This window comes from Lissotriton vulgaris, chromosome 8 (genome assembly GCF_964263255.1).
Source record: "Lissotriton vulgaris chromosome 8, aLisVul1.2, whole genome shotgun sequence".
Taxonomy (NCBI): domain Eukaryota; kingdom Metazoa; phylum Chordata; class Amphibia; order Caudata; family Salamandridae; genus Lissotriton; species Lissotriton vulgaris.
In genome coordinates this window covers 1,422,067,063-1,422,083,479 of record NC_141696.1, presented here as the reverse complement: position 1 = coordinate 1,422,083,479, position 16,417 = coordinate 1,422,067,063, and positions in this window count along the sequence as shown.

The following is a 16,417-nucleotide window of genomic DNA, read 5'->3' as shown; positions in this document are numbered from 1 at the left end:
TAGCGTTCAATACAGTACTAGCTGAGAGGTGTAGCGACCTGGATAGCCCTTTCCTATCCAGTCATTTAGTACTGGGTCAAAATCCTCTCCCCAGAAAATGGTTTTGCAATTCATCTTAAAAAAAGAGAGTCAACATTAGGACCATATACTGCAACTATCACAACCGTAATCCTGCCTAAAGCCCCCAGTATTATGATGAATCTCCCCTCTGAGTCAACTTGTATTTCGCCTTCCTTCCAGTCTAGACACTGTTGGACCAACAAGGCCACACCCCCCTAGAGAATTTTGAGTAAATGGATGAGTACACATGGCTCCATCTACTGTGCTTTAGCTGGGAGAGGGTGTAACATTTAGGTGCGTCTCTTGTAACACGCATATATCTATGTAAAGTCTTAGTAGATATGAATGGACAAGTCTTGATTTCCTGCAGTCATTCAACCCACTGATGTTCCATGTTAAAAAGTTTAAGCTTGTCATATGGTGGCCAACTAATTATAGTGCAAAATTACAGTAGGAATAAAACACATTTCCGTGTTCAATAGTACCCAATTGCGGTATTCTAAACTGTATAGCAATATACTGGCTAGAAACATAACATCAAACCCCCCAACCCACCTCCAAGTCCATCCCCCCCATCAGGTTGCAGAAGACCCATCCACAACATCCTGATGCGAAAAAACAAGAAAAACAGCTGTAGGGAGTTCACTCGGGGGCGCAGTGATGCCAGCAGGCACCCCTGCAGCAACAGGATGGCCAGGAGAACTGCAGAGAGCCGTGCTTGTCTCCCAAAAATTTAGGTGAGACCAATATACCGTAACAAGCAGATCTGGAACACAGATTAGCTTTGCAGCCCAAAAAAATAAGAAACTTGCGGGCCCCAGCCCAACTCAGTGCATAGCACATCAGGCAGTGCCAAGCACGCAAACATTTTAAATGATAACAAGGCACCATAACAGGGAGATCTGAAACACAAATTGGCTGAGATGTAGAAAACAATAGGAGTCTTGCAGTCCCCAACCCAACTCAGTACAAAATATAGCAGGCAATTGACGTAACAAGACTAGAACCACTTCAATCTTTGTCACTCAGGCGGCCATCAGGCAAGTCCGCAGAATTAGGACCCTGTTTAGACTTTTTCCTGCCAATGTGCTCAGCAAGCTTTAAGGTGGACTTCGCGTCAGTAAAGAAATGTGCAGTTCCATTGTGCGTTACTTTGAGCTTGGCGGGGTATAGCAGCGAATAGGGAATCTGAGCTTGAAGCAGGATTCGTTTGGCTGGGAGAAACTCATGCCTCGCTGCCTGCACAGTTGGCATAGAGTCTGGATGGAATGAATTGTTATTGTCTTTGTGTGTGATAGTCCCTTTCTCTTGGGCCAGGCGCATGATAAGATCGCGGTCTTGGTAATTTAGAATCCTGGCCAGGATGTGTCTTGCTGGAGCTCCTACCGGAGGTTTGGGCCCCAAGGCGCCATGAGTTTGCTCCACTGCAAATACTGCAGATGAAATTGGGATCAAAGAGCTTGTGAAGCAAATCTGTGATGTAGGTCTCCATCTTGGAAATGGCAGTCGTCTCCGGTCTAACTTGGTATAAATGTTCCGAACACTAGATCTCATCTCCAGCATCAAGGCTCTCAGATCCTCCCCTCGGTCATCCGTCTGGCACTCAGGCGGTCTCTCTGCACTGATCTCTGGGTCCGATTCCATGAGCCTCATGGTTCTCCTATTGTTTAAGTTCAGCTTCAGCTGTTTTGCGTCCTGTTTGCCCATGGCTCGAGCCAGGCGCTGCAAACTTCTCCGGCAAAGTTCTCAGCTGCGTGGACAGGTCTGTCTTCTAATATACTGCACCAGGGACACTTCTCCCCGCACACCATAGACAGGGGGGGAACAAACAGTTAAGAGAGGCTTCACAGGGCCATTTATGGCACAGGTTGCAGACCAACTGCCAGTCCCCTACTAGCCTGTGCCAGCTGCCGCAAACAGAAGGCCACCTGAACGTATGCTAATGCGGTAGTGGACCTCAGTTGATAAAAGACTCAGTCTGTGTGAGCAGGGCGCATTCGCCGGTTCCAGTAAGATGAGGTACGTCACCTCCTACTGAGTCCCCTTCTTGCACATCTCCATGGCACTGCCCTATTGCACACACTTTAGACACCCAGGCCTGGCATCTGCAAGGGTTATCAAAGCCACTGGTCGCCTCAGGCATACCAAGCAGTTTCAGTGTCATGTCCAGTGCACACGCTGTACAGGGGTTCCCCTGCTGGTACACAAAATGGCACTCAGGCCCAGCACCCAGCCTCGACCCGCTCAGCAGGGCGGCATGCGTCTGTCAAACCACCAGAAAGTGCGCCACATGCATCTCAAGTGACCTACCACCTCTGCGCAGCCCTCTCTGAGCCTCAACTGTGCCACGGAAACCTATCAGGACACCCACACAGGCTCCGGGTTGATCCCATCCACATTGGAGCCCCAACTCTTCAAGCATGCGCTCCCCAGCCGAGTCCAAGGCAGCCTAGCCCAAGCCCAATGTTGGTTAGCGGGCCGGCACCTCACCTTCTGTGTTTCGGCGCTCTTCACTGACTCTCAATCGCAGCACCAGTCAGTTGTCCTATGCCCTGCATACCGCCTTCACTGCATGGAGCTCCGTGGGCTAAATTACCAGTTGAGCTGGCACTCACACAGCGGCTCTGATGTGCCCAGTTGGGCTTTCCGCCGCCGGGGCTCATACACGTCACCAGAACGGGCTGCAGAATGGGAGATCAACGTACTTGATTCCCTGCTTTCCAGGCAACTCCTGGGAATACTTTCAACACAGCAACAACTCACAGAGCAGGTGAATTAATGTAGGATCAGTTCTCGGTTGGCGGAGTATGCTCAGCTAGCGGCCATTTCGCAGCTCGGCAGACCACGCCCCCCGATTTTTTAAAGTTAAACTTGTAGCCCTCAGAACCCTTTTTGGTGAACATCATTAGGGTAATTCCTAGTTACCCATCTATAATTGCATATCTTCTAGAAAAGGATGAACCATTACTGTCTTAGTTTGCTGACAAAGGCCAGTGATTTCAGAGATTAGGAGACACGAACATCCAACTGGATTAGCAGGTAAGCGTGCATTAATAACATGTTATAAAGTCAAACATGCACAGGATGTGACTTTTTAATGACATTGAAAAACTACACAAGGGCCTCCTTTCTCAGAAAATATGTATGTACTGTAAAACACTTCTAATGCTACACTGTCATGCCTTTATTTTTTATGTTATACCAGTATTTTCTTTTTCATTTCTTTACATTTGGATGAATGAAAAAAAATGTATATACTCCAGGGTGTGTCAATAAGCAGGGGATAGCAAATTAAAATGTACGGTCTAGGACTGAAAAAATGTGTGTGTCACTTGTCCTCATAAGCATTGCACTTATTCAAGAATTCTCATCGGATCAAAACATTGTTGCACTTTTTACAAAACCAATTGTTTTTTTTAATTCAGGGCCTAGACACTTGCAGTAGATTTGATGTAGACACTTTTTGTTTTAATTGCAATTCCAGGTTATTCTTAGGTTGCTGGACCCTGATGGAGCGAGGATGAAAACTAAAATTTGTGTATATCCCTCGTAAAGTCTCTTTCCCATAACTGTAATATGTATTAATTGTGTGGTTTTAAAATTAACCAACGTAGAATAGAAAGCACACACACACAAATACACGTGGGATGCTAATATGCTTGTGTTTCAAACCGTAATCCATTAATTATGTGGAACTGTTTTACTAATGTAGTGTGGAAATGCTATAATCTAATGAAAGGCTATGCATGAATGCTTTATAGATGTTTAATTGTGGCAGAAATGATGGAGAATGGTAAGAAAGCAACGCATATGTGTGGCCTGAAAGCTAGGTAACCACTAACAGGGTAAACGTAGAATGGGGGGAGGTAAACAGAAGGGTTTTATTTCGAAATTTTACGTTTAATTGTGTTTGCTTCTATGATAGTGCCCGTTATGGCCCATGCAGCCTAGTAAAACATGGAGGTTTAGTCAGTCTCCAAAACACCATCTTTCTACACATGCGCGACTGTGCTCGAGAGATGTGCAAGCAGGTTGTGCCTGTGCGGCTGGTGTCAAGGTCAGCGTGGCCTGAAGAGCAGAATGGTGCCAAGTTAAGATATCTGTGTCGTGAGCCTGGGAAAGTATATGAAAGTGACAAGTTAAAGGACAAGGGTGAAAGAATGTAATAATGAAGAATCGGAACCTTATGGTGTTTGGAGCTATGACTAGGCGAAAATATGGACAATAAGGAGATGAGGTTATCCTCATTCACCCCTTGAATGGACCAATGAGAATTTATTGCGGACCCTAAAGTTTCAAATTTTAGTTACATAGTTAGGGAAAAGGGGTATAAAAGAGGTCGTTTAGAGGAGAGAAAAAAGCTTGCTTTTGAACTACTTTTCGCACCACCACATGCTGTTGGACTGATCGATTTATCCTTGTTGCAAAGACTTTGACATTTTTCCTGACTTTAACTTTTGATGGGGACGGAGTTCTGATGGAAAGTGAACATCAAGAAAGAATAGAGAGGCTGTTTTTGGGAACTTTTCTGTTTTAACCCTGACTTCTATTGCCGAAGAAGATTGGTAATATGTCTTTGACTTATTTTTTCTAAACTATTCTGCTAATCAATGTAAACTGTTTGAATTTAAATTTCTCTTTCTTTTGGTGAATTAATAAAATGTTTAATTGAATTTGAACTAAGGTTTTAATAAAATAAGGTCATGCTAGGAGATTTAGAAATTTTATATAAAAATTAAATAAATGGAGAATTAAGCTGGTCTTGTTGTCCATTAGTTACCTTTTACTAGCTGATCCATTGACCAAACAGTGGGGTGTCTTAATGTTTTCTCAAGAATTAAACCATGGTGGGCGGGGCCAGCAGCATGGCCTATTAGGAAGCCCCTTGCCGGAGCTCCTGTCGAGCTGCACCCAGATCCGCCTTAAAACTATCCCCCCCGGGGCACAAAACTTACCAGCGGGAGCCGCAACGTCCCGGGAGCTGGCAAGGGTGCTTCCACTGAAGAAACTGCACCGGGCATGCAGAAATAACAGATCGGATCGCCGATCCGGCACAACCATGTGTGGCCAAGATGGCGGCCGCAGCGCCCGGCAGTCGTCGGAGCTCCTAGCTCCCAGCAGTGCCAAAACCCGCCGCCTGGAGCAACATCGCAAAGGAGCCTGTCCGCTGTGTTGGGAGCCCGGAGCCCGGAGGGGAGAAAAGCGACATACCGGAGACGGCCGCCTTTACCAAGATGGCAGCCGGCGCGAACTTGAGCCGGTAAGAGGGAACCGAGGGCCGTCATCACCATCCCCCCTGCCGTGCGATCAGCAGACTGAGGTGTCGGAGAGCGAGAGAGCTCCGGCGCGATCCCCGAAGGGACGCTGTCCCATGAGAGGCCGAGAGACATTGGTGTAGCAGGGGGCCCCTTGGAGAAGACCCTGATGCCTTCACCAACATGGCGGCGGTGCTAGAAAGGCACCTGAAGGGGCCGAAAGCCTCGGGGCACCTGGAGACCGGTGAAAGGTGGGGCCCAGCGGTGAGGGACCTGAGCTCGCCCCCCCCCCTCCCTCTGGAGGGCTGATCACTCGAACCCCCTATCAACCGGCTGTTTGGGGAGAGACCCGGAGGGCCACAAGCAGGGACTGGTGAGGGCGTCCTGGGTATCTGGTGGCGCTGAACCCCTCTTCGGCTGGGTGGAAAGTGCCAAGGGGTCGCTCTCACTCCGTGACCACCTGTCCCCTGCAGGGAAACACAAGAGCGGGCCCAGAGGGCTGTGAAGGTGACAGGTGCATAAAGAGGGGGCCTCGATCACTACCAGCGGGGGGGGGGAAGTCGACACAGGAGGCTGGGGGTGTACAAATCTTACGCACCCCCCCTCCCCCAGCTCGGCCCTGCCATAAGACCGGTGCGACAGAAGTCTGAGGCCTACGATCTGATACTGGGGTCCTCCCCAGAGGAGTGGACAGCCATGGGGAAAAGAGACACTATCCCTAAAACTACGAAACAAGGGCCCAAGGACAACTTTGCGGCGCCAAGACACACGGCGGAGCCTCAGTCTGTGGCATCCGGGGTGCGGACAGACACGGCCTTGTTGATGGAGGCTATCCAGGCATCCAGAACGGACATACAGGAGTCTCGGGCGGCCCTGGAGGTTAAGATTGGGGAAGTGGGCTGCGAGGTAACACTGCTGCGGCAAGACTTTCGGAAATTGTCCGATAGGGTGACGGCGACCGAAACGAGGATCAGCGAAAATGACGACTCGATATCCCCCTTGAAGAGAGATATGGCGGAGTTGCAGGCATCGCACCGCCAACTGCAGTGGAAGGTGGACGATGCTGAAAAAAGATCAAGATGCAACAACCTTCGTTTCGTGGGATTTAGAGAGGGAATTGAGGGGACGAGCATGTCCTCATTCCTCCACGCCTGGTTGAAGACCACCTTCCCGGCAGCACAGTTCTCCCCTTGTTTTATAATTGAAAGAGCGCACAGGGCCATCCTGGCTAAACCTCCGGAAGGGGCGAGACCGAGGCCGGTCATAGCGCGCTTCTTGAACTTTGCGGATAGAGACCTGATCTTGAGAGAGGCCAGAAAAATTCGGAGAATGCGACTATAATGATATTCCCGGACTACAGCCAGGAAGTTTCAAAACAGCGCCGCTCGTTCGACTCAGTGAAGGGAAAGCTAAGGACCTTGAACATCACATACATGCTCCTTTTCCCCGCTAAGCTCAAGGTGCTATACAAAGACAAGTCCATCTTTTTCTCTCACCCGGAGGAAGCGTGGCAGTGGCTTGAGAAGCTCCCTATACTGAACAGCAGAGAGGTCGTGAGGAGAGAAGTGCTGGATAGATCGATGCGGGAACGGTCTTATTGGGAGATGCCGAAGTCACAGAGACGGAAATCGCGAAGGGTGAGGAAGCAGACACCGGCGACGCCGTACCAGGGCCATGGTGCGGGCGACAAGAGAAGAGGTAGATCGGCTTCACCGGGAAACGAATCCGTGGCGGGCTCCAGGTTCAGTTGCCTGCGGAATGAAATCCGTTCAGAAGGAGACGACGAGGAGGGATCGGAGGGCCGCGCATCTGGAGAAGAGGGAGAGGAGGGAGGGGGAGACTCTGTCCACCCACTAGTCAAGGAAATTCGACATTTGGAGCATGATTCTTCAGGGCAGACCAGCGCTCCCGCAACGGACACACAAGACTCACACTCATGAACGATGGTGCTCTGGGACTTTGGAGATGGCAGCTCGACATATGGGAGCACGAAAGTTGACACGCCCTTTTCTGTTCTTTAAGTTTTTACTGTTCTTTGGTTTGTGAAGGGAGGGATGCGTGGGAGTGCGACAGGCCTTCTCCCGCGGATAGTTTGGTCCTACGTTAGGATGCGACTGGAATGGGAGGGAGGTGGGGATGGGGGTGGGAGGGGGGGAGGTTTTTCGAACTCTCTCAAGTTGGGGAACGGGAGGGTTAGGTGGGGGAGGGGGGTAACAGTTGGGAAGACACAGCAGCACACTTTAAACCCACACACCAGAGACTGATTCTGTGCAGATATGGCAGCCTCCCGAAGAGGACACAGCGAGCGCTAGTGGTTGCGAAAAGAGACATTGCAAGATATTGGGGGGCACCAGAACCGCCGGACATTGAGGAGTGGAGGAGAGGGTTAGACCTCTATATGGCAGCTGAAAGGGTGACGTACAAAGCAAGGGGGTGCCCCAAGAAAGTCCGCAGAGTCTGGGCAAAATGGCGACAACACCATGGACTAGACGGGGGGTTGTGAGGGTAGGGAATAAGTGCTGGGCTGGCTAATGTGTTTGGGGGAGGGAAACGGGGAGAGGATTGGGATGATCCAAGTTCTTTACAAGAGGTGCCGATGGCTCTGAACTCATGTGACTCCTATTAGGGGAGGGATCGTTGGGCTCTGAGGTGGAAGGGGACGGGGGTAGAAGTGTTGCTGCTAGTTTTTGTAAGTTCATGGTTGCGTGTTGACACGGGATACTGTATTTATATTTTCTTTGAAAAACAAAGTTTTGGGGAGGGGGGGGAACAGAAAAAGTGATGATCATTCCCGCATTGATTTTGAGATACGGTTGACTAGAGATGCTCCCATGCAGCAGTGGTTGGAGGAAGGTTCTTGATGTGCCGCCCGGCCGCTCGGATGTCGGCTGAACGGCTGTGTACTTTGCTGCATGGATATGGACATTTGGCTACTTGTTCCCTCGAGAGGGCCACTGTACTGGTTAACTTAATCTCATCACAATAAAAAATAATAATAAAAAATAAAAAGAATTAAACCATGGTAAGATCTAACGAACTGCAGATGTATATAATGTATAAAATTTACATTAAATAGATGAAGTAGAACACTCCGCTATTCCAGCAGCTCATCCTCTGGTTATTTCACTGATCTTAGGAGCAGGGTGATTTGTGTGAATGAGTGACTCTCTGTGTTATGGGCCCCACCGACGAGTAAAGTTGCTATATGTTAACCTGGACAGGTAATGTGTAGATTTAGCAGGGTAATGTATATAGAGTTTTGATGTACAGAAATTATGACTAACATTATATGTTGAGTCTGTATTACGTTTTGTGTAGTCAGTATTGTGAGGCTTCTGGGAAGTAGGAAGCTGGTTACTCTGCCTAGGAAGAGGAAACTGTGGCAAGTAAGTCACACATTACATAGTCTGTTTCAAAGTGGTAACATCATCGTGTGTTACAAATTAGGGACATTTTACATGTAAAAGTGGTGAATGTATAGCGAAGGACACCAGTAAAATCTTTGCTCTAAGCACAGGAGTCAATTGTACTTTGATTAAAACTTAGCCCGAGGAGAGTAGCAGATTTGTTACCGAAGCTTGAGAGAAGGTTAAGGTAGAGGGAAGTGCTACTTTATCGAAAAAAGTAAAATTCTATGGAGTGGCGTGGAGAGCACGGGACTCACGTCTGAGCATACCCGTCCCACTCGGGGTGCCAAATGCAAGAACAACGGTTGATTGCATTTGTCACCCAGACTGGGATGTGAGTCCTGTGCTCTCCACGCCACTGCAGTCAAGCTATCCTGGCTGAAGACAGCTGATAGCCAGAAACCAGTCCTAGGATGCTTGATTCCGGTCCAGAGAAGACATGGCTTGGCAGTTCGGGTTGGACTGTTCCCATGAGGCACAGGGTCAAGGCTGATTTGCATATGGCCATGTCTGAACTGGGGTGGCTTGGTGAGCAAAAAAACGATGGATTTGAGCCCAGATCTCTGTACTGGGGTGAATGTATGACATTGTTCTGCATTCTGTACATCAACTGTTGTTTTTTCCATTTGTCACCCTGAGTGGAACGGGTATGCTCAGACGTGAGTCCCGTGCTCTCCACGCCACTGGAGTCAAGCTATCCTGGCTGATGACGGCTGATAGCCAGAAACCAGTCCTAGGATGTTTGATTCCGGTCCGGGGAAGACATGGCTTGGCAGTTCGGGCTGGACTGTTCCCATGAGGCACAGGGTCAAGGCTGATTTGCATATGGCCATGTCTGAACTGGGGTGGCTTGGTGAGAAAAAAAACGATGGATTTAGGCCCAGATCTCTGTACTGGGGTGAATGTATGACATTGTTCTGCATTCTGTCCATCGACTGTTGTTTTTTTGTGTTTGTGCCAGTATATCTAAAGCCACATCCTTCCAGGGTCCACGGGGAAGTCCCTGACAACCATGGGCTGGACTCTAAGGGGCAGATTTACAAGCCCCTTGCGCCGCTTTTACGGCGCCGTTGCATCACTTTTTTTACGCAGCGGTGGCGCAAAAGATGCGCAATGGTGCGGGTATTTACAACGTGACGCATCTTCCAGGTGCGTAATGTCTTAAAGCCCTGCGCCAGAAGAGGTGTACCATCGCAGGAGGAGGCGTTCCGGTGCAGGAACGCCTCCCAAAAGTGGCTGAGAGAAATCTAGAAGATTTCACTTATTAGTTTTGGGCCCATGCTGCGTCAAAACCCTGCACCTGCTTGAAGAAGGTGTAAGGATTGACGCAGCATTGTGCACATAGGGCCCAACTGATCATTGCTGGAGCTGTGTAGCGCTTGCGCTTGCGATGCAACTCCAGCAATTCGCCGCTTTTACGGCACAGATGCGTGACGCATTTGTGCCGTTTTTGCCCCATGGTGCGCCGCATTGTAAAGGGTGGCGGAGCTGAGGGCACAATTACTGGCGCATCCCTGCCGATATGTAGGGATGAGCCAGTAATTGTTAATTGTAAATCTGCCTCTTACTACTTTGGACTTTTCACTCGTAGCACACACAATACAGTCCCTTATGACTATCTCAACATGCAGATCCATGCCCAGCCACCAATAGGAGGACCGGAGCCTCTCCTTTGTTTTGGACATTCCAGAATGAGACTTGGGGCTAAATCAATTAACAGTTTGCAAGTTTGAGTGGATGGACAAGCCTTGTACCACGTAGTAGCACCTCAATCCAAACAACCAACTCATCCCTTAAGTCCCAAAACTTGAAGGCCTCCTTAGATGCCTGTTTCTTTGTGCGCCACCCTTTGTGAATGAGATAAAAAAAATTCAGACAGTACTATCAGAAGTGAGGGACATCTAGTAACCACCAGTTGAACTGCAGCTCTTTGTAGAAATATTTTGATATTAGATACTATATAATATTCACTGCCCTCTGCTAATCTCATCCCATAATGCTTTGCAGGCCTGTGGTTGGGAATGTTTTTTTGCCAATAATTGTACTTGGTGTGGTCCTAAGAGGATGGGACCACCACCAAATCATTCAAAAAGATGTGCTTTTTTGTTTTCAAGGCATCTGTTTGGTACTCCTCCTAGGTTAGGGAGGATCCCAAAATCATCACCTCTCTCACACTTTTGTGAAAGTACTATATGCATTTTAGCATACAAAGCTAAAGCTACTTGGCACTGTGCAGGATGCCATTTGCAATTATTTTGCCATTTTTTCACAGTGCACACAAGAACACAGTGTCATCAGCTACACTATGCAGACTACGTGTACTACATGAAGTTCAAAGTATACTACGTAAAGCTACGTGTAGTGCTGCTACACAAACTATGCCCAGGGTTAAAAACGATCTACTATTACGCATCTGTTTAATTGTCTCAAGTCCACACATAGGTGGAGGGACCCATTGGCCTTGCGAGCTGCTACTACTGGAGCCAAACAATCAGTCCCTTCAACCTCTTCAATTATTCTACCCTGCTTGAGCTTGTCCAGTTATTTTCTCATTTCTAACACTTCTAACATAGCAGCTAGAGGGTCATGAGTCAGGACGCAAAGGGGTGATTGGGTAAAACCTTGCACCCTAAAGCGGGCACCTCATGGTTCCTGCCACACTGTACATGGTTGACAAACGGGGTCCCTTGGGTACCTCCACGGGCCCCAACCAGTGGCCTATGGGTGAAGGGGGCCTGCTAAGGGCCCTCAAAGTCAGATTCCTACAGCTGTTTTGCGTGGGGCAGACCAAAGCGGAACGGCTGTCCGTATCCATAGAGCTGTACGATTCGGCTCCGAAGGACTCCAGCTGTCCGAATGCCGATCGGAACCGAATCAGACAGCCCGAATGGTTTCCTTGCATCATAATCGGTCGGTCGGAGATGTATCCGATTGCAGTCGGACACTTAGGTTCCCGTATCGAATTCGGAGAATCCGAATCCCGTTCAGAGCCTTTCCGATTTACATTGTAATCTGCCCCTAAGTAGTAACCTTAGGTGTGTGTGGATCTCCCCAAAGAAAACATAGAAGAGGTGGAGATTTACACTAAAAGATTAAGGAATAGCATGTTGTAGTACTTTAGTAGTACTTTTGTGGCACTACTAAATGTACTCCAAAATTCATTTTGTGAATAGGCCTGATTGAGTTTGAGATGAGGTGATACCAAAGTAGTTACCCATTGATTAATCTTGACATTCCCTACTTCTGCTACCTCAGTACTAACAATTTTAGTGGGATCTTATGGTGCACATCTATACTAACTTATACCAACAGAGAATAAGATAATCTAGAAATAGCTTAGTAAGTGGAACATGTTACAACTTACATTGCACATGCAGTTTACAGGTTGATTGCCAAAGCAGAACTTAGGTGTTTCAGCATTTGTAATATATAACACTGTGTGTAATCTGCATCACAGAGGCTACGATATGACTAAGACAGCTAGAAAGACAAATGTGCTTGCTGCAGAAATATGGGAGCATATTATCAAGTACCGGTGTTACATTGGCAGGAAACTGCTAATAAAACGGCGATAATGGGCTTGATAATACACCCTTGTTAATTCCCATAGAAGCCCATGTCCTGGTGTTAACATGGGCTTCTATGGGAATTAATAAGGGCGTATTATCAGGCCCATTATTGCAGTTTTATTGGCAGTTTCCTGCCGATAAAACAGCGATAATTTTAGCACCGCTCCTTGATAATATGCCCCATGGTGTGTTTGTAACCTGCTGATCCCATTTTCACACAAACAAACATGAATATCTCTGCAGTACTGGAATTCCCCCTCCATGTTTTCTTACTGGTATTGTAGATTGTTGCCTCTGACCTGCAGGTTACATTCACTAATTATGTGCTTTGTGGGAGGTCTGTGAATGTGTTGCACTACACCTTGGTACTGCATCTTACAACCTAAAACGATTGTTCAGTGGTATGCTACAAGACTGCACGGATGTGCAACAGATTGGTGCAGGAAAGAAGTACTGTGTGCTTAAAGTTATGACTGTCCATCACAGATGTGTGGAGCTCTTCGCCCCATTGTGGTATTACCGTAGTTGTAAACTTTCTACTAACTTGAAGTTTGTGAATATAAAAAAAAAATGTGCACAAAAGTGTACGTTTACCTTTGTGAAAACATCATGCAATCCAGTGGGGAGAGTACCTTAAAAAGATAGCTGTTGGTGGTGGTGGTGATCAGAGAGGGAAAATGGCTCAGTTTACAGTGATAGAAGAAAAGGTAGTCATGAAGAAGACGTTTGCCAGCACCACCCGCATCAGCAACCTCCAAATGGCACAAGACTCAGATGCTGATAAACCTGCATACAGTGATTCCTTGGAAGACGCACATTGAGTCTACCACCTCCTGGTTCTCTCCGGAAGTTGCCTGCCTCAGTGGCACCGCAAAATAAAAAAATGCAAGCTACCATTATGGGCATGTTTAGGCAGGACTAAGCCTACAAATTCAAGCACCCAACAGCACATTTGTACAACAGGAAGCTGTTAAACATTTTAGCACTGGACTTCCTTACTTTTTTATGTAGACGGAATGGGATTTTTGAATTTGTGGAAGCCATCTGCCTGAAGTGAAAGGTTTCCAGCTGGTCCTATTTTGCCAGGGCTGCTGTTCCAGCAATCCATCATGAATCATGATGTGGTGCAATTGGTTGGTCAAGCTTTGCAGCAGAGTGCTGTTTACACTATCCATTTGATGACAGACATGTGGGCCAGTTATAAGCAATTGATGACATGTGTATCACTGCACATTGATTCTCTTTTGTGGGGATAAGTGGTCCAGCGTTGCTCCCAACCAAACCTCCAAACCATCACTATATATCCTAGGAGCTATCAGACTTTACTCAACGGTGGGGCCCATGACACCGCAAGTCATTCATTCACACAAATCACTGTGCTCCCAAGATCAGTGAAAAACAGAGGATGAGCTGCTGGATTAGCGGAGTGTCTTACTTCATATATTTAATCTACATTTTACACACTATATACATCTGCAGTTTAGTAGATCCTACCATGGTTTGACTCTTAAGAAACATTAAAACACCCCACGGTTTGGTCAATGGATCAGCTAGTAAAAGTTAACTAATGGATAACAAGACCAGCTTAATTCTTAATTATTTAAAAATGTAATCTCCTAGCATGACCTTATTTTATTTAACCTAATTCGAACATAATTAAACATTTAAATTCACCTAAAATAAAAGATGATTAAATTCAAACAGTTTACATTTATTAGCAGAATAGTTCAGAAAAATAAGTCAAAGACATATTACCAATGGTATCAGCAATGGAAATCAGAGTTAGCTTAGAATGGTTCCCAAAAACAGTCTCTCTATTCTTTCTTGATGTTCACCTCCCATCCGGACTCCGTTCCCATCAAAAGTTAAAGTCAAGAACATTTCAAAGTATTTGCACCATAGAAGAATCAGTCTGACAGCATGTCGTAGTGCGAAAAATAATTCAAACGCACGCTCCTTTCTTTCCTCCAAACAACCTCTTTTATACCCTTTTTCCCTAACTATCTATCTAAAATTTGAAACTTCTAGGGTCCACACTCAATTCTTATTGGTCCATTAACCCCTTAAGTGCTGCCTCGGTGCATTGGCCGACGGCAGCACTACCTTCCCAGTGCTGCGCACGACCATTGGACGTCCATTCAGCACTAGTTCCAATGGACAGCGCAGCACTGGGGAGGAATGTTTAATAGCATCTATGAGGTTAAGGGGGTGGAAGAGGATCACCTCATCTCCTCATTGTCCATATTTCCGCCAAGTCATAGTTCTAATCATAATAAAGTTAAGATTGTTTGTTATTACATTTTTTCCACTTGTGTTCTTTAACTTGTCACTTCCCCAAACTTTCCAAGGCTCATGACTCGTACATCTCAATCTTGGCACCATTCTGCTCTTCAGGCCACGCTGACCATGACCCACGCTGCACAGGCACAGACTGCTTGCACATCTCTCGATGCGTAGAAAGTCATTATCTCGGACTCTTGCATACCCAATATTTTTATTTAGTCTGCATGGGCCATAACGGGAACTATTATAGAAACAAACACAATTAAACGTTAGATTTCGAAGTACAGCCCTTCTGTTTACCTCCCCTCATTCTAGGATGACCCTGTTAGTTATTACCTAGCTTTAAAGCCACACATATGCATTGTTTTCTTACCATTCTCCATCATTTCTGCAACCATTATACATTTAGAAAGCATACATGCATAGATTTTCATTAGATTATGGCATTTCCACACTATATTAGTAAGAATACTTCACATAATTAATGTATTAAGTTTGCAACACAAGCATATTAGTATCCCACGTGTATTTGTGTGTGTGCTTTCTATTCTACGTTTTGTTTAATTTTAAAACCGCACGATTAATACATATTACAGTTATGGGGAGCTAGCTTTACAAGGGGTATACAAAAAATGTTGTTTTCACCCTTGCTTCATCATAAGCAAACATGCAGTTCTAAGTACCGAAGAAAGTATTAAGGGCATTTGAATGCATAAACAGTGGTGATGTTCACCATGGACAAGTCCCATAGAGCTGTAAACATCTTGAAGCTTAGTTTCAGAACTCTACAAATTGCTCAAATTATTTGCAGAATAATACCCAAGTTTCAGAACATATATTAAAGACTGAAAGAAAACAAATAAGGAAACCTTGGCACAGACCATGCACCGCTCGCCACTAAATATCTGTCAACAGCATGTGGATTGTGGGGTCTACAAACTATATGTATGTCCATATGAACTTATTTCCTGCTCAATGAGGGATTCTGGGTGACGTGCTGAAGGCAGGACTAGGTCCCTGTATCGGGCCCAGCAAGACGAGACCTTAGTGTTCATCTGTGGGAAACCCAACGCCCTGAACACCGCTGATTCCAATCCCACAGTACATAGGAACAGTGGTCCCAGTGGATAGTTTCATATACATAAAAAGAAACAATATTTCCTAACAAAGAATGAAAAAAATGTATTGAAAGCTTAAAATAATTGCACTTCTTTAATTACATCACAATGGGCAATGAAGCTCCGTAGAAAATACTCGCCGCTCAATAGTGTGTCTCTGTCCGAGGCGGCGAGAGTATTTTCTATGGAGCTTCATTGCCCATTGTGATGTAATTAAATAACAGCAATTATTTCAAGGTCCATGCTGAGTTTTACATCCGGCTTTTGTACAGAATATTAGGGATTGAGACCCTTTTGTGTTGTTTTCACTCGCCTCACTGGAGCCTACGCGCCATTCTTCTTCACACCATGGCCAACGAGGGCCTTTTTCAGGGTACCAACCCTTCCCCCTTTTTCACCACCACTGTCCTGAGGAAAACCGTGGCGCAAAGGACTCACTTACCTACAATGCTATAGGGGTCGAAACGTCGACATCTGATACACTGGCCAGTTGCAACAACAGTGATTAATCACAGATTTTTGTTATTTGATCATGGCTATCAGAATTATGGATATTGTGTGAATAATCTGTCTTATCTATGAGCCTTCCTGTTTTGTAAATAATATACTGTATGAATTACACTTTCGTACATTCACCTCCTCATCCTCACCCTAACCACAACACTCCCACCTTCCCTCTTCCCTGTTTATAACACTGTGTTAACAAATGTTTGAATCATTATGAG